Source organism: Mastigoproctus giganteus, chromosome 9, assembly GCF_048544385.1.
Source record: "Mastigoproctus giganteus isolate SK-2022 chromosome 9, ASM4854438v1, whole genome shotgun sequence".
Lineage (NCBI taxonomy): Eukaryota > Metazoa > Arthropoda > Arachnida > Uropygi > Thelyphonidae > Mastigoproctus > Mastigoproctus giganteus.
Window position 1 is genome coordinate 179,255,641 of NC_143583.1, and position 18,296 is coordinate 179,273,936.

At 39.7% G+C, this 18,296-nt stretch overlaps 1 protein-coding gene across 1 annotated transcript in view; it reads left to right on the forward strand.

Moving 5' to 3' along the window:
- The window catches only part of LOC150080913 (BTB/POZ domain-containing protein kctd15-like), a 79,006-nt gene that overhangs the window by 52,045 nt on the left and 8,665 nt on the right, over window positions 1-18,296 (forward strand). The gene's annotated exons all lie outside the window — the stretch shown is intronic.

Here is an 18,296-nt window from a genome sequence, read left to right on the forward strand (position 1 = left end):
ACCATAAATGATTGTGCTGCCTAGACGTAGACTGACTAGTTGAAGCACATGTTCGGGTTGATTTGGAAGGTATCAGTTGAATCAGAGAAGGAACTTCAGAAGTACAGTGCCCATGGAAATATCTTTAGAAAAGGAATGTAGTAGAAACTACATCTGTGTGGCACTGATAATACGTTGTACGGTTTCGGCCCAGCAGGACAAACCAGGAGCGTAACGTGTGTAGATATCATAATAATAAGATCAATCAGCGAAGCGGTGCCTATGTACTTTAGTGTAATGTGTTATGTTGTTCGTGTTGAGTGGTTAACCACTTAACCCAGACAACGGCAGCAAGCAACTACAACTGTCTGGTTACCGTCCCTACCTCGTAGAGGTGGAGCAATTTGTACAACGTTGTTCTTCAACAGTTACTAACTATACACTAAAAGAAATCCCACCGTGTACGACCATGGTATTGCACAGTTAGTAACTATTCAGAAGAATATACTAAGGTCGGGAGCGAAAGAGAAAACTAGATTTGCATCATACATATCCTTAAAATCATTAATAAACAAAATAAATTTCTGAGGTCAGAAGAGTTTACAAATTCATTGTAACTGCAATATGTTGAATTATTAAGGGCAGCCAGATCTTCATCGCCAAAGTCCACAATTAACAGTGCACTTTTTTGTAGCAGTGTTCTGACTCGAACCCGCAACCTCCTTACTTGTAGGTTCGCAGGCTAACCACTGGACCGCGGCTAGTCTCAATGTTGTGCGAAATCTTCAAATATTGGTATACATTTTCATCCTTTTTTTAGTGACAGAAGAGCACAGTCATTCATTTTTAAGAAATAATTTTAGAATTCTTTTGAACCAGCACTTTGACTGAGAAAAATCCCAAGCAGAGATCAATAAGAGAATTTCAGACGGCAGAAAGACTATCGGCATGCTAAATTCCATTCTTTGGAGCAGAAATATTCTAAATAGAACAAAGAAACTGATATTTGAAACGATTGTACAGTCTTTTATTGTATGGAGCGGAAACCTGGACGTTGAATAGGCGAGGAGAAAACAATTTGCTCTCCAAAGAAATGGATTTTTGGAGACGCTCAGCAAGAACTTCTAGAAAAACAGAAAACAGAACGAAGACATAAGAGAGAAAATGGAAGGAAAAAAGAATATTATTGCTATTATCGAAGAAAATCGTTTAATATGGTATGGACACGTAAAACGGATGCAAGACACCAGATACCCAAAGGCTATCCTGGAATGGATACCTCCAGGAAGAAGAAGAGGAAGACCTAGATGGATGGAGTACGGAAGTGCATGACAGCCAGAGGTTTAACTGACCAAGACACCTTGAACAGCACTTTGTGGTGGGAAAAAAAAAATCCTACCACTTGTAAGCTGAGGAAACCCATTGTAAATGGAAACACACTCCTCTTGAAAAAGTTACTTTGACTGCTGGATTCATATTGGAACATTTTTATTTTCTTCGATGATCTCTTTATCGTTAATTTTGGACTTAGTTCGAACTCTGCCCCCCACCCAACTATCATTTCTTTTTTTTTTTTTAATTTCTGTTATTCTTGATTTCGTAACTGAATGGTTAATAATCGATGATTAATCATTTGATTATGCCCATTACTAGCTATGATGACTGTCTGTTATGGACTGATTCCACAGTCGAGATACAATGCTGGAGTTCGCACTGGCCCAACCTGTCACCAAAGCTTCAGACTCTCCAACTATCAGTTTGCCACATCCGAATACCCGTTAACCGTAGACCGATTCGATGAAACCCCTCCCAATGTATGGAGTTGCAACCGAATCCATCTGGAAATATTTTTCATTTTTTATTCATTTTTTATCTATTCAACGTACACCGAATAGGATCTTAAGAGATAAATAAAACTCGGAAATTCACTCAGAACTGGATCCATGATAATGCAAGTCCACAAGTAAAAGGGCATCACCCTAGCACGTATATTACTTCAGAACTCACAGCAGGGACAGGTAACAAGATGAAACGTATTTACCACTGTCTGTGTATGACACCCAGCCGTAACGTAGGAGGTATGGGGTTAAAGAAAGGTTACATCGTCGCAGGGGACAGGGGCGAAGCCAATGGATGTTTCTAGATAAATACGCGCCCACGTTATAAAAAATAAATTAATTAAAATATGCATATTTTAAGAAACACCGTACGTGTCGTTCTCGTAGATTAAGCACACGAACAAGGCACGCCAAGGTCGTGTCACACCCAACAGAAAATCTATAGTTTTTGGATTGGTAATCACTAGACACAGGATTATACGTAGGGCTTACAATAATTTTTTTCGGTATCTTTAATTTATGAAACCGGGATACCGGTATTCCAAAAACAAACGTTTTTCTCAATAAATTTTGATGACAATTAGGTGCAATAAAGTAAGGAAAAAAAACGAGTATTGTAATTATTTGAATTCATGTTTAAAATAAACATTTATTGCAATAATAAATATTCTGAAAAACATCATTAAAATGCAGTTATTCTAAAAACAAAAAAATACATATTGTTATCAGTCCATATTTTTTAGACTGAATTTTTTTAGCAAATATAGTTAAAAGTATTTCATTAATTTCCTACTCAAGTTCATCTTTTGAAATCTCATTGGAGTCGGGCAATTTCTTATTTTGGAAAGAAATTGCGGAACACTGATGTTCTGTTTCACGTTGGTCTTCCATGGTTGAATTATGTTCATCATTTTCTGAAGGAGAAAGACGTTTTAATAAGCGAAGCATAATTTTCACTATAGTATCTTTACTGAGTCTGGGACAGAGCAAAGAGTGGGAATAAAGAAGAGAGCAGTCAAGGAATTCTTCACATATATAAATGCAAAGAACAGAAGGACAAATCAGACTGGACCCTTATGTAATGGACGTGATAGTATTAGATACCCCAGCTGAAGTTTCAGATAAACTCAACAGTTACTTTGCATCGATATTTACATAAAAAAAAAAAAACACTTTGTGTCAATGAGATGTTATGGAAGTGAAGTTGAAAAAAATTTAATTAATGATGTTGAAATTTCAAATGATTATTTAATGAGAACTTTCGCGCCTACAGGCGAGTAAGGCTCCTGTGGTTGATGGCATTATACCCTATAATCTTAAAGGAGGCAGCAAGTGAGTGCATTGAACCATTAAAGCTAGTTATGAGAGCATCACTGGACTCAGGAGAGATTCCGTTGGATTGGTGTATTGTTGTTGTTATTTGGTTTTTAGGAGCATTAACAACTAATGCCATATTGCTCCGAGGATTGGTGTAAATTGGAATATAAAGGCGGTTCTAGGAGTGTAACGGAAAATTACCGACCGACCAGTCTAACTTCAGTAGTAGGGACAATCATGGAGGCAATGATCAAGGGATCATTTAGATGGAAATGGAATTATATAGGATGCACAGCATGCTTTTGTAAAGGGAAAACCATGTTTAACAAATTTGGTTAGCCATTTTGACAGGTCACTCGTGAGCTGGATTTAGGGAACAATTTCGACATTGTTTACTTTTATTTCAGCAAAGCATTTGACTCAGTTCCACATGAGTGGTTACTTTATAAGCTGGAGCAGGCTGGAATCATAGGGAAAATCCTTAGATGAATAGCACGATGGCTTGAGGGAACCTGGCAGAGGGTTGTGATAAATAGCTATTCCTTAGATCGGGTTGATGTAAGAAGTGGGGTTCCCCAAGGATCAATATTGGGACCACTGTTGTTTTTGATTATCACAAATGACATCTATGAAGGGATGGAGGGCGTGAGATCTAAACTTGCATATGATGCAAAGATCAGTAGAGTTATTAATGATCACCGCCAAGCAGAGCTTCTTCAGAGTGACCTAGATACACTTCCGAGATGGTCAGAAAAGTGGCAGCTATGCTTTAATTCAGCAAAATGCAAAGTCTTACACCTGGGGAAACAGCAACCACAAAATAACTTATACACTTGGTGGAGTTGAACTAAAGTCAGTAGTGGAGGAACGGGACTTGGGAGTTACGATACGGTCAAACATGAAGTTGGCCGAGAATTGTAGACAGGTTGCAATGTTGCATGGTGTCATTGATAGGACACCATTTTTAAATTAGTGCCGAAAAACCGTTATTTTTTGTATCAATACTGGAAAAAAATGACAAGGATCCCGGTATTTGAGATCCCGGTATTGTAAGCCCTAATTATACGTATTTGCTTACGTGCATATGCAAATGAATATTGTGACCTTAGCATACATATAACTTTGGATTTAATATTTTAAGGAAATTAGATGACTTTGTTAATGGAAATGAGCAGGAACTTCTATTTCAAGTAGAGGCTTCGAAGGCCCACATTTTTATGGATGTGGGGATCGTTTTCTGCTTTTAAAATTATTCTGGACGATAAAGCCACAGATTTACAATGGATCACACGAGAAGTATATTATTTACTGCAACAAAGTTTATTCCACGTGTGAACTGTAAAACGATCTTTATTCTACACGTTTTCATTAACGGTTTACTTTTTAATATTGAATACAAAAAACTATCTTTAATTCATTTAATTGTGAAAAACAGATAATAAATCTAAAAATGTTACTGAATGTACGTTTTTTCATAGATTTTAGCGCATATTATGTGCAAACAGTAGGCCTAATTTTCAGATCAGCGTATACTCAACACCATGAAAGAAAAGTGGGGAACGGTTCTGGTTTCTGGTGACGTGGAGGACATTAAGCCACTTCCGATGTTTTAATCGTGAAGTTTCCTTCTAGATGCAGAGCTCCGCTATTCATTTGAATGTCGACCTGGCACGCAAAATACGGAAGGACAGGACATAAGTGGACAGGCACGATGCTGATAAGGGAAAGAATTGTAGGGACAGCGATTAGGGAGGTGGGAGTACTTCGTGCGTTGTCAGATGACAGCATATATTGGTCCTCATCGGTATGCAAAGTGCGGTAATCCCAGTGCCATGCGTCTTGCATTTCCTGTAATTTCTCAAGTTGGACATGTCAACAGATGTGCCTCTCTTATCGGAAGCAGACTACCCTCTTAATCTTGACAAGGCAGATAAAAGTTCGTCTAAATGTTAATCACGGAGCGGCCAGTCGCCCCTTCCCTTCTCTCTCTCTGGGTGTTTTACTGAACACAGGAAGAATGATAGGACAGGGTGAGCGCCACATAGGCTGCATTAAAGTGAATTCGGGTTTCTCAGCTTGCTTTCGAACGGGGATCACTGGTGTCTTCCAGTTTAATGTTTCTCTTGCCTCAGTGTAGCCACACGTCAGTAGCACCACGTCACGTACACCACCGAAAACAGTGGGGCTGAATTAGAGCAGACGTGAAGAGATTTAATTGGTGACGTCATGGAAGGTGAAAATGAAGTAGCCCTTTCGAATAAACACAATTATTATACGGGATATGAATATTTCATTAACCTATCCGCTTAAGTTTAAGAAAAGAAATTAGCACTTCTTTCTGCGTTAGAAAGAGTCTGTTTTTTTAAAAAACAAAAAAAAAATTTAAACGTTTCGTGGTATGATCTCCTACCACTTCATCAGTGTTCACTGCTACCTCTGTGTTCGCCTGCAAACTCACTAAGACCGAACGATAAAGATTTATTCTCACACAACGAAGATAGGCTCATTTATTTGTTTATTATTTTAATATAATTTATACATAAGAGAGCATGCATTTCAATGACAGCGTATATTTATATAAGATTAATATTTAGAAATAAAATCCAATAAGAAATTGTACAGCGTTTATGAATATAGAAATGCTTATTTGTGGGGGGAAAAAAATTAAAATTATTCGTTTTACATTCAAACTGAGTTCAAAGTTCAAGGATTATGTGCAAACATTCGTGAATAAATCTATTGAAAAATATACGTGAAATTTTGTATGTTTAGGAATGCCACATCACATGACCAACTTACTTTTTGGCAACAGCCACCATCACCCACTTGCTGTAGCACTTGTTGGGTTTCAGGGTATGAACGAATTATACCATATTGCGCCATCGTGTATTATGTTTGTACAAGTATGTGTTCACGGGTACATTTGCACGTTGTAGGGTCTGAAAAACTTGGATTAACTCCCGGCGGAACCCCACTCCTGAGATCGGCTAACTATAGCTGTGAGTGAAGAAACCTTTAGAAATTCCTTCAGTCTACAACAGGACTCGAACCTGAACTCTCCAAACGAGGGGCGAAACCACTATACTGTCACGGAGGACCCGCTTGTCCCCACCAGGTGCTATGGACTTTTTGAAGAGAAACTTCTTTAGGCGGGCCTCAGGCAGTTTTCACGTGGAAGTAACTTGCATCCGTGGATTGGCAAAAATCGCCACGAAAATGAGACAAGAAATGATTCATCTTCCCCACCATTGCACCACTCCATACTAGGGACGAGCGACGCATGACACGATCAGTACCTGTACAGCGCGGCCGCGGTGTAATTCGCAGCGTGTCGCATTTACGTTTCAAATCGCTATATCTCAGCTTCTAGCAGTCCGATTTTAAAAATTTAAAAACCAAAACATTTCTTTCGTCATTCTCTACCGTATTTCATAAAAAAGGAAAAAACCATTTCTAATTCAGCATGCCGAAGACTAACAGTGAGCGTTTTAAAGGTGTAAAGAGCACGTATACGTGCAATGCGACCACATCCATTGAGTACAAAGGAGAAATGTGTAAAAACGTTTGTAATAAACTTGTAGAATATTAAACCACTGAAACGTTGAAATTATAAACGTTTCAAAAGATTCTAAAGAAGTTTCAATTAACTTCCGGTATGCATGATCGGCACACACACACACAATTTTTTTTTTTTTTTTTTTTTTTACAACGGGAGCAAGTCAGTAGGTCTCGGGCCAGGGTACATGATTGTCTCCTGAAACTTGGATAATTTGTTCAATAAAAAAAAAAAGGAAAATGAACCGAAGAAATACTATGAAATCTGGAGCTGTTATTAACTGAATCGGGGAACGGATATTATGATGGACAAGGAAGTTATGGTAAACTTCTTGTATTGTCTATCGAGTAAACCCTTCTGACCCTATATTGGCCCTACTATAAACAGAGCATTTATTTATTTTTGATAGCTTCTTTACACATCATCGAGGAAAGTATTCCTCCTCAATAAAAAAGCTATCTTTCATATTTCCGAGAAATAACACTTATTGGTTTGTTTTTGAAAGAGTTCGATGCGCAGCCCATCGATACAAGATATTTACCGTTGGGTTCAGGAACTTTACGTAATGGAACATCATTACTAATCGGTGGTTAAGTACAGTCCATCGATAGATAAGAAAATAAAAATTATGCGCTTTCCTCCTTACGTAGATAGCTATCTAGTTGAGCTTTGAATTTCTTCAAAATGTCAGCCTCAACTATCTGCGAAGCAACTTGTTTTAGTAATTAAAAACTCGCTAGCTAAAACAAAACTTCCTACAGTCTAGTCCAACCCTCTCCCCCCTGTAATTCGAACCTATGGCTCCTAGTTCTGGAATTTTGTAACAGTGAAAATTCCGCCTTCATTCATTTTACTAACCCCTCGCAGAGTCTTGTAAACCTCAATCAATCAGGTGCCCTCTTAGGTGCCTGGTTGCCATGCTCTGTAGCACACATAATCAGTCTTTCCATGTACGGTTGCGCTTTTCCCAATCTCATCATGCGAATTGCCCGTCTTTGGACCCTTTCAAGAAGCTCAATATCTTTTTTTTTAGATGAGGCATCCATTACACTGGGATTATGACCTCTCAACCTCTACAAGATATCGTTCTATAAATCATCGATAGGACAACATGAACTTTCCTAGCAGCCCGTTTACAAAACTTCATAATGTGCTCGCATTATAACTCCCACAGATCCCTTTCTTCCTCTACTGTTTTTAATTCAACTCCACCAAGTGTATAAGGTATTTTGAGGTTGCTGTTCCCCAAGTGACCTTGCATTTTGCATTAAAACGTAATTATCATTTTTCTGATCAACTTGAAGCCTGTTCAAGATATTCTCATCGAGCGCTGCTTGGCACTGACCATCAACGACTTTTCCAATCTTTACATTTTCTGCGAATTTTGACAACACACCTCTGTTTCATTGTTGATGTTGTTTAGGAAAATCATAAACAGTGGTTCGAGAACCCATCCTTAGGAGCCCCACTTCTGACGTTTTGCCAATCTGAAGAACATCCATTAATCTCAACCCTCTGCCTTCTTCCCTGCAGGCACCCCTTCGATCCATCTTAGAATCCTTCCAGTAATCCCAACATGTTCTAGCTTATACAGTAACCTCTCATAATGGACTAAATCAGCCTCAAAAACTCGAAATAAACTATGTCGAAATAAAATGTTCCCTAAAATGTAATTGGGTCAAAATAGCTTACCAGGTTAGTTTTGATCCATTAACAAAACCACGTCGTGTGTCGTCCGAATGCCATTTCTATCTAAATACCCTGGACTACACTTTTAATCATCATCCGCTTTACTCTTAGAGCGATACGTTGGCGCTTCTTCAATCCAAAGGAATCTCCCACGAGTCCAATGATACCCTCATAATTAACTTCAATGGTTCAATACACTCTCTTGTCGTCCTCCTCAAAATTACTGGGCATATACCGTCAACTCCATTGGTTGATTGAAGTAGGGTTTTAGGCGTATCAGCAACTTAGGTCACGTTGCTTCTTGTATACACTGTCCGTAAACTGCGTGTGTTCTGTGGTCGATTTGCTGCTTGCTGGACAAAAAAACCGAGTTTCCCGGAGGAAAACCATACTACTCTCTTCTGAGACCGACTAACTCAACCACGTTGTGAAAAATGCCCATAAAACTTCCCAACGCCATCGACGGGACTCGAACTCGAGTCTTTCCCACCCTGTGTGAGGAGGACGGTGGTTATACCAAAAAACGCAAACAATTTTTTTGAAGAATTAAACTCTTCGCGCATTAAATACAACAAGCGTAACGAACTTCGTGTTGAATACTCGAATAAAAACAGATATTTTTGCCCACCCCTTCTGGTTCAGCTAATCCTGTACTCTAATAAGAGGCCGAACGCGTGAGTGATCGAATATCAGTTTCAGCAATCGTAAGTTGTCTTATAAGATTCGCATTATAATAACGCGGCAATATTTCTCAAACTTTCTCGTGGTTGCAGATCGCGTGGAACAGCAATAACGAGTGGTTTAAGGGACTACGCCCCTGCAGCTCGTGCTTATCACGCAAGCCGCCATTATGTACAGGAGCAGTGGGTGGTTTTATACATTTTCCTCGCGAGACGCGTTGGGGATCTGTTCCGAGTGGGAAACATCCGAGGGTGGGATAAAGCGACATCTAGGGTGGAAAGGAGAAAGCAGCTCTTCTTGTCACTACGCAACCATTTATTGCGGTCCACAATGAAGTGGTCAGTCGGCTGTTCCACGCAAACCTGTCTGTCGCTCCTCATTCGCGCGGATATCCAACGCGTTTCCTTGGTTACAGGCTTAGCTGCCGGATATGAACCCCAGGAATGGCGAAGATTAATCATCCGAGGAAAATAAATCACGGACGTGGTCCGCAGTTCACACGGGCACGCGTCGTGCATCTGGAAGGAGACGGCAGACAGGTCCGCGCTAATGCGTAACAGGGAAAGGGGGGTCGGGGGAGAGCTGTCTCGAGATTCATTACCTGTTGAGTAAACCTACTCGCTTACTTCACCCTTTTGTTGTTTTGCTTGTAAGAAATCCCCACCCTTGTAATAGTTGTTTAGGGGGTGGGGGTAGGAGAAATAGGAAATTAACCCGGTTAGCACGTTCAGACTGCAGGAACTCTGCGGCTTTGGTGTGAGGCATTGTGTCTGACACGGCCCTCTTCGCTGTTCTCCCGATGCTAACAGCGATCCGATGTCTGTCCCGGTGCTCCCTCACGAGTGCTGGCCGACAGTGCCGATTACCAGCCTGCAGTACCCGCATAAACGCTCACTATTCATCTAACTGGTTCCGTTATTTTTTGTTCTTTCTATTAATGATCAACTTTACATCATTTCAGATCAGGACACGCATTTAATATTTTATTCGCATAAAAGGAAATCTTAACAACGCGTTTATCCTTTTCTGGCTGTTCCCTCTCGCAAACGTTTTTCAGATTTGGTTTCGTGACAACAAATGCTCTTAAGTATTAGCAAACTATATCGGGTAACTCCCAGAAGGTCTCTAAAGCCTACACATTGTACACCGAGTGGACAGAAATCATGGGATACCCTAGTAACCGGTAGGCCCACCTTCCGCCCGGATAAAGGCAGTCACAAAGCGAGGCATTGATCCACTAGTTCACGAAAGCGTTCCACAGGTATTTCCATCCATGCTTGCTGCACATCCCATAATTCCGTCGCATTCCTGGGTGGACGATCCAAAGCTCGAACAGTCCTTTGCACAGCATCCCAAAAATGCTCCACAGGGTACATGTCAGGTGAGCGGGGAGTCCATCCCATGGTGGTAAAATCTGCGGAATGCTCTTCAAGCCATGTTCTAGTCACTACAGCTCTGTGGGAAAGGGTATTGTCTTGCTGGAAGAGTCATTGCCCTGTGGGTGCACGATGACCACGGAGGAATGCAGATGGCCTGCAAGAATGGACCCGTAACCTGGACCGTTCAGAGATGCGTTTAGACGTACCGGAGGTCCGTCCCAACGTGTTCAGTTGAACACGCCCAAGACCATTACCAACCCTCCACTTGCCTGAACAGTTCCTTGTTGACATGACGGGTGCACCGCCCGATATGCACCCTCCCATTCGCTCGAAATAACTAGAAACGGGATTCATCGGACCAGGAGACCCGTCTCCAATCATCCAAGGTCCAGTGCCGATTTTCTTTCGCTCAGTTGAGGTGTAGAATCCTGTGTCCTGGTGTTAGCAATAGGACTCTGGTGGGGGGGGGGCAGGTTCCCATAACCTATTGTGCCACTGTCGCTCTCCGGTTGGCTGAAACAATACGAGACAGACGTCGACGGACACGTTCATCCACCGCCTTTCTCCACCCACAAGCGCTGTCCACAATGAGATGTTATTCCGGAAATGGCGTATTCCCGATGCATTCTTTATACTGTCCAACGGGGATAGTGCAATTTCTGCACCACCTCCGCGATAGAGTGACCCATGCATCGGGCACCCACTATCATCCCTCTTTCAAAGTTGACTAACTCACGGCGTTTATCCATACTGACATCGAATTACCGTCTACGTGAACGCAATGCACCGATATACCTGCCAAGCCGTGGGTTCGTCCACTAGCGAGAGGGGTTACAGCGTCGCGTTGCTCAGGAACCCCATGAATTATGTCCTTTCAGTGCATTCTACAGTCCTCTGGAATTCGTAAACTAACATGATTTGTATTTATTTCGGAATTATTTAATTTCTAAATCGACGAGCCAAGCTTGTTATCCATTAGGACACAAGTCCTAACTCACACGTCAGGGGAGGGTACGAAGGAAATATTATTCTCTGAGGACGTAAGCGGAGTGGAGTGGAGTTTAATTCAGTTTCACGAGAATGTCGCCCATCTTTTAACGATTCAGGTCTCCAAGATTGAAGAAAATGAAAAAGAAAATTTTAGCAAGGAGATAATTATCAACCCTTTCCCCTCCTTTACTTTGCACTGTTTCATTTGACTGGTGCCAACGATTTAAAGAACTGATCTCTTATTTCAATCCAATTTATCATTACTTTGCCATGGTAATCTCCTTCTTTTCCCATTAACCATATTTCGTGTTGGATTGAGGACAGCTTGTCTTCTTCTTGGTCTTCCTCTACTTCGCTACTGTAACGTAATTGAAATATATATATTTTTTTATTTTTCTCGTAAATTTGAACTAAATTAAGTTACTGTATTTCAAGGACATTTCAGAGCCACCAGAGAATACTGTAATTTCCAGAATTAAAAAAACCAAAAACTTTTCGAATTGGGTTGTTTGAAATTTAATACGCATGAAATGCTCTAGCATTCCTTAGTTTAATCACAGGATATTTTTTACTACTGCCGATATAATACGTTGATTAGAAGATTATAGTGTGCGAATAATATAGGTTTTTTTTTTTAATCCAAGATTCAGGACTTTAATTTTATTGCCTACAAACAAGAGATTTTGAAGCAGAGCGAGTGAGTTCCTTAAATAACTTATTGACAAAAAATATCAGTAAGACCAGTGGTAGAGAAGAAAAATACATGGGATGATTAAAAATTATCAGGGGCAAAAGGGGCCTACAGTAAATAATATGCAATGAAGTTACTAAGGGGATTAGGCGTATTAAGGCAGATTACCAGAAGACTTTGGCTTATGTTAACAGTAGAAGAAAAGGAATGTACCACGTTGGACATGAATGGCATCACTATTGATGATCCTGTTCAGGTTGCTGACAAACTGAAGAAACATTTCACATCTGCATTGATGCGCGATGATGTATTTAAGGATGGAGACACCAGAAGTACACAGAATACTATCTGGGAGTTGAATAGCTTCATAATAATTGGGTGGAAGAGAAATTGTTGAGAGTAAAAGTAAATAAGGCACCTGAGCTGATGGGAACCATCCAGTTCTATTAAAAGAGGCAGCAAAAGAGGTAAGCAAACCCTTGGCCATAATTATGAGAGAATCCTTGGATTCAGGGGAGATGCCTATTGGAGATGTGCAAATGTGTCTCCTATTTACAAAGGGAGATCAAAAGGTTACGTGAGAAATTAGAGACCTCTAAATTTGACTTCTGTTCCGGGGGAATTAATGAAGTCAGTGGTTAAAGAGGTAGTGGTGAAGGATCATTTTGACAAAAATGCAGTCACAGCATGGATTTGTTGAGGTGAAATCTGTCTGACCAATCTGATTACCTACTATGACCTAGTATCAAGGGAACTGGATACAAAAATTAAATTCTGACACCATATAATTTGATTTAAATTAAAGCTTTTGACGCAGTTGCTCATGTCGAACAAATTGGAGCAGAATGGCATGGGGAAAGTTATTGCTATGGATAAAGGAATGTTTGAAAACGCAAGGGATGAGAGAGAGAGAGAGAGAGAGAGACTTGTTGTTATTGTTATTTTGGTTTTTAGGAGCATTAGCAACTAAGGCCATATTGCTCCGGGATATGCTGTGGTCATTCCCTGACCTTTCCGCATCCTTCGTATTTGGTGGTGACGGGCTCGAACCCCGGTCTAATCAAGAAGCGTGTGCTACGCACTGCTGCTCCTTCCCACCTGGCTACGGAGGCGCCGAGAGAGAGAGAGAGAGAGAGAGGTTATTAAAGGCTACAACTCTTTATGAACACTGTTACGCCCGGAGCCCCTCAGGTTTCGGTGTTTGGCCCCTTCCTCTTTTCAGTATTTATCAATGATATTGATGAATGCACATCAAACAAATTGTCTAAGTTTGCAGTTGATATAAAAGGTTGGTAGAGTGGTTAATGACCGAAATCAAGGCGTACTACTGCAACAAGAACAACAGAAACTAGATATATACAGCAAAAGCCTCTGGCTTTCTTGATCTATGTGACTAACACTAATACTAACATATCATTTGGATGGCATCAAACTTAAGATAGTAGAAATTAAAAAAAAATTGTATAACGTTCTCTGATCAGTGCAGTCTGGCTTCTAGGACAGTTCATGGTGTTTTATCAATGATATTCAGTTGCTTTGCTAGGGGCACAAAGAGGTCATCATCTCATTGTATAAGGCAATGGTTAAGCCACATCTCGAGTACTGCATACAGGTTTGGAAACCCCATTTTAGGAAATACACTGATCTGCTGGAAAGAGTGGTGAGTAGAGCAACAAGATTATTCAGGGGCGCAAGAGGCATACGCTTACCAAGAAAGATTTCAATTCTGTAAATTGCAATGTTTAGAAATTAGACATTGTGAGGCATTTGATTGAAGTGTTTGAGGCTGCAAGCGGGTTCAGTAAACTAAATTCAGATGGCATCCATACTTCGATGCTATCAGCAGTTTCTCAGACAACACACAAGGGAACAAATTTAAATTGGAAAAGGAACAGTACCAGAACAGATTTGCTTTCAGCTAGAGAGAGAGAGAGAGAGAAATTGCTTGTTGGAACGAAACTTCCATCTGGTGTTGTGGAAGTGATGGATAGTATGATTAAATTTAAAGAAGGATTGAACAAATTATTAGAAGGGAAAGAGAAATGAAGTGTTAGTATTTTGTTTTTTGGTTGACGCTGTAAAAGCTTGTATTAAAAAAAACTTACATTTAAACTAAGGTTTAAATGAGCTGAGCTCACTGAGCCTTAGTTTCAATGAATACTTTTTTCACCAGATTCTTCGCGGTACTATTTCTGTTAGTTGCAAAGGAAATTTTTTAAAAACATTTTGGATGATCTGAACAGAATTGTTTTATATGCTGAGCTTCCTTAATAATTTGCTAACTGCATTGCAAAATCGGCGTACAATCCTTTTAGCTTCTTAACACTTTTAGGTATATCTGTTTTTTTTGTAAATTAATCGTAATAGTAACTGATGGCCATAAATGATGATGGCTTCTTCTCGCTAGTTCTTATTAAAATCTTCCAAGATAACTTACATAATATATACTGTTTAAGTTTAAACTTTAAAATATAAAAAATAGAAGAGATTGACGGAGAATAATTTAAGAAAGCAATTAGACAGCAAGAAAGAGCTCTTTTGCAAACAACAGAGAGATAATCCGAAAATGGGAGAAATATCAAGAAAGTGGAGAAGTGCGGGCCCGAACATGCAGCCCTAGAGGTAACGAACGCCACTTCAGAGTGGCTTAAAGAAAGAGATGCAACGCAAGAGGAAACTGGTCGAAGAGAACTGGCACGAGAAAGGACATTAAAATGGGATGTAAACAATCGAAATTTAAATAATTATATATTTGAGTTGTAGGGGAAAAATAGAGAGTCGCTCTAAAATTATTATTTCCGATTTCAAGAATGTGAGGAGTAATGGAATTTGGAAGAGAGAGATGTATGCAAATTCTCCAGTGAAGGGAGAGCAGAGATTTGATTTTTGATGAGTGAGGATGTAGTTTTACAGAGCCGATTTTGAATCTGGGGAGAGAAGATGTTGTTTTAACGTGCGTGCAAAGGAGCCTAGGACAGGCTCTTTGGCTTCGCTTCAGGTCAAAGAAAAAGAAAAAGAAAGGTAATGTTTAATACTGAATAGTAATGTTTAATGGCGAGTGCGATGTACAATTATAATAGTGACGCAGTAAAAGGGAAAAAAAAGCCGATGAAAAGAATAAAAACGAAATGGAAAAGAAAGATGGCCTCAGGCACTCGATGGGTGGAATTATGATGGAGTTCCATAGGCGTGAAGCTGAAACCCGTCGCTTATTACAGAGTTGAGTATAAGTGAATTTAACATTGCCTGGTCTTTCTGGCCAGAAGAATGGGGAAGTGGAGAAGTGAGAGATAATAGTCTGCGGACAGAATAGAATATTCTTAAGACAAGAGGATGGCCTGAATGTTTCCACGAGAAGGTACCATGGAGAGCTTCTTACAGAACTATTATTCTGTCATTAAACAGAATAATAGTTCTGGAAGAAGAGATATATAATTACAGAAGAGAAGAGGCTAATGTAGGATTAATGTCGCAAAGGTATTCAAGAGTGAGTTTTAGGGCATTGATATCAATTATCGTTTGGCTAGGCTTACTAGATTCCAGTTAACAGGCAAATATACGTTGGTAATCATAATCTAATATAACCTGAAAAGTATTTTTCGGATTATATTAGTATTATAGTGTGCGTGTGCGCTAGAAGGAAAAATGAGAGAAAGAATAAAAATAGGAAGACTTTTAAAGATGGAATAAGTAAATGACAAATAATATAAGTTGAAAATAAATATTGAGGTTAAGTTTGAACAAAGAAGGTAATTAAAGTCAACGAGAGATCTGAACTGAATGATAAATTAGTTCCTTAAGTATTATGGGTATTGGTTAAGAATAGTGCCATAAAAACTAGAAAAACAGAAAGAAGAAATTTAATCTACAAGTTTCTGCGTGAATTGACTCGTAGAAAGCATGATTACAAAGAGCATTCTGTATTTGGAAAATTTTGATAGATATTTCACGGATTTTTCCATATAATATCTATATGGAAAAGTTCTGCTCATGAGCTTATTCAAGAAACATTTCCGGAATGTCTGTAAATAAAGATTACCATCATTATTACGTGGAGTGAATTTCCACAATCCTTCGATTCGGCAAAGAGAATATCTGTTTTAATGTCCTTCTAGTAATTTATTTTCCTCTTTCTCGTCTTTCTGGAGACCAAACTATCCTTAGAACACACACGCTTATGTCCATAACACACGTAAAAGTAGGTTAGGGATATTTTTCGCAGCTTATCTTTGGTTACTGCAAAGAAGGACATCTGGCCATAAAACTTCGGTTGCAATTGTCGGCAAACCCCAGGGCAGTCTGGAATGAACCACCACGAAGGAAATGAAGGGGGAGAGAGAGGGGAGCGTATACATTTGCACTAAAGTGTCGTGGGATTCGTTTTAACGAGCATCGATATTCCTGTTTTTTTATTTGGTTTGTTTGTTTCAGGGGTTGAGGCGTTCGGGCTTAATGAAATGTTTAGGGGAAGAACAGAGAAATAGTGTGGAAGGCACACATCGCAGCCAGTTAAAATATTACGTCGTTGAACTTTAATTTCATGTAGCGAAAGCGATAACATCCGTTGTAATGTCCCTTAGGCCTAAAGCGCAAGTGAATGCGTGGCTATCTGATTTCTTAAAATTACAGACAAAAGTTGAAAGCATTGGCGAGAGCTACCAGGATCTGTTGATGGGAAATTCCACTCTGCATGGCCCGAAGGGTTGCCCGCAGACACTGCGCACCAATGTCGTAAACAGCAATTAGAGGCGAGATGACAGTATTGCCCTAACGGAATGTCTCGAATGGCGAAGGGTTATGGAAGAAATCTAGCGAGTCGTCTGTGTGGATGCTATTGTCTTGATACCAGCTGTAACCAACCCGAGGGTGACTACCACTCTGCCCTACGGCTGTTCCGTGTTTTGGACTTCGCACGCTCCGCAGCCAAGGTCTTCAACTCATCCGCAATCTCACGAGGGCTTCATTAACCCTACGGATTGTCCCAAGGGTCTCCAGAAGAGAGAGAGAGAGGAGGGAATTGTGACTTATTAAGCCAGTGCAGCATTACGGAACTAGTAGTTACGTACATTACATATATTTGTAATCTTCTCCCCCTACTTTCTCCCCAACACCATTTGGTTTACGTCACACAAAGGAACGAATTAACGCACGTTATCTATGCCAAGGTTATGTTTTCAAATCAAAGGGTTCTGTCGTTTGCTGAAACAAATTTCTCATGTTTACTCCAGGTGGCGTATTACAATTATATCTTTGACCTCTCGTAGCAAATGAAGTGGTTATGGATTTCTCCGATGCTAGAAGTGAAGTAGCCCTTGGAGGAAAGCAGTAGGGGGAGGGTTGTCGTGGTCTCGGGCTTAAGTAAATTCTCTCCAGTTTGGTGCGATCGTCAAGTCATTACCGCCAGATTATCCCCGAGTGGTTTCAACATTCTCGTTTTCTGAACACGCAGAAACAGAGAATGTTAAAATAAGAGAATAGACTAATAAATTTCTCTTTCAAATTCTTTCGGGTATTTATTTATTTTTTCTCTTCAGTTTTTATCTGTCTTACAACACGGTCCTATGTTGAAAGAAAAAACGTACTTATCACATTAAAAACCCCAAAAGGTATAAATTTTACAGCCTCTTCATCAGAGTGACAAAAAAAGTCATTAATTGCAGCATATACGCGAAAAACTTGAGATGAAACATTTTTCCGATTAGCTGGTGCATTTTAACAGAAGGAATATCTTGTACAACTCTGATGACGAAATTTGACAGGTCAGCTCATAAAAATTGTCAATTTTCCCTTTCTGTCAGTTTATCTCTTTTCATTTTCAACGTGCAGATGAAACTTGTTCTTTTATAGGCGCATATATGGTTTATTGTAACCCTTCTAAATCCAGGATTCCAATCGGACACCATAAGGTGCATCAGTTACATCCTGGATTACTTCTTTTGCAATGACCTTTTCCATCTACTAAACCGTACCAGAAAAGCTGACGAAAATATCGGAGAAGTTTGATAAAATATTTCATTTTTATTAATAAATGCCAACTGACCAAAATTTGTTTCATTTTTCATTAAACATGTAAATTAACTCACTACATTTAAATTACCGGATTATTTTTTAAAAATATTCTGAATAGCTTGCATAGTCTCTTAATTTAAACAATAAATCGCAGATTTACTTCCCAA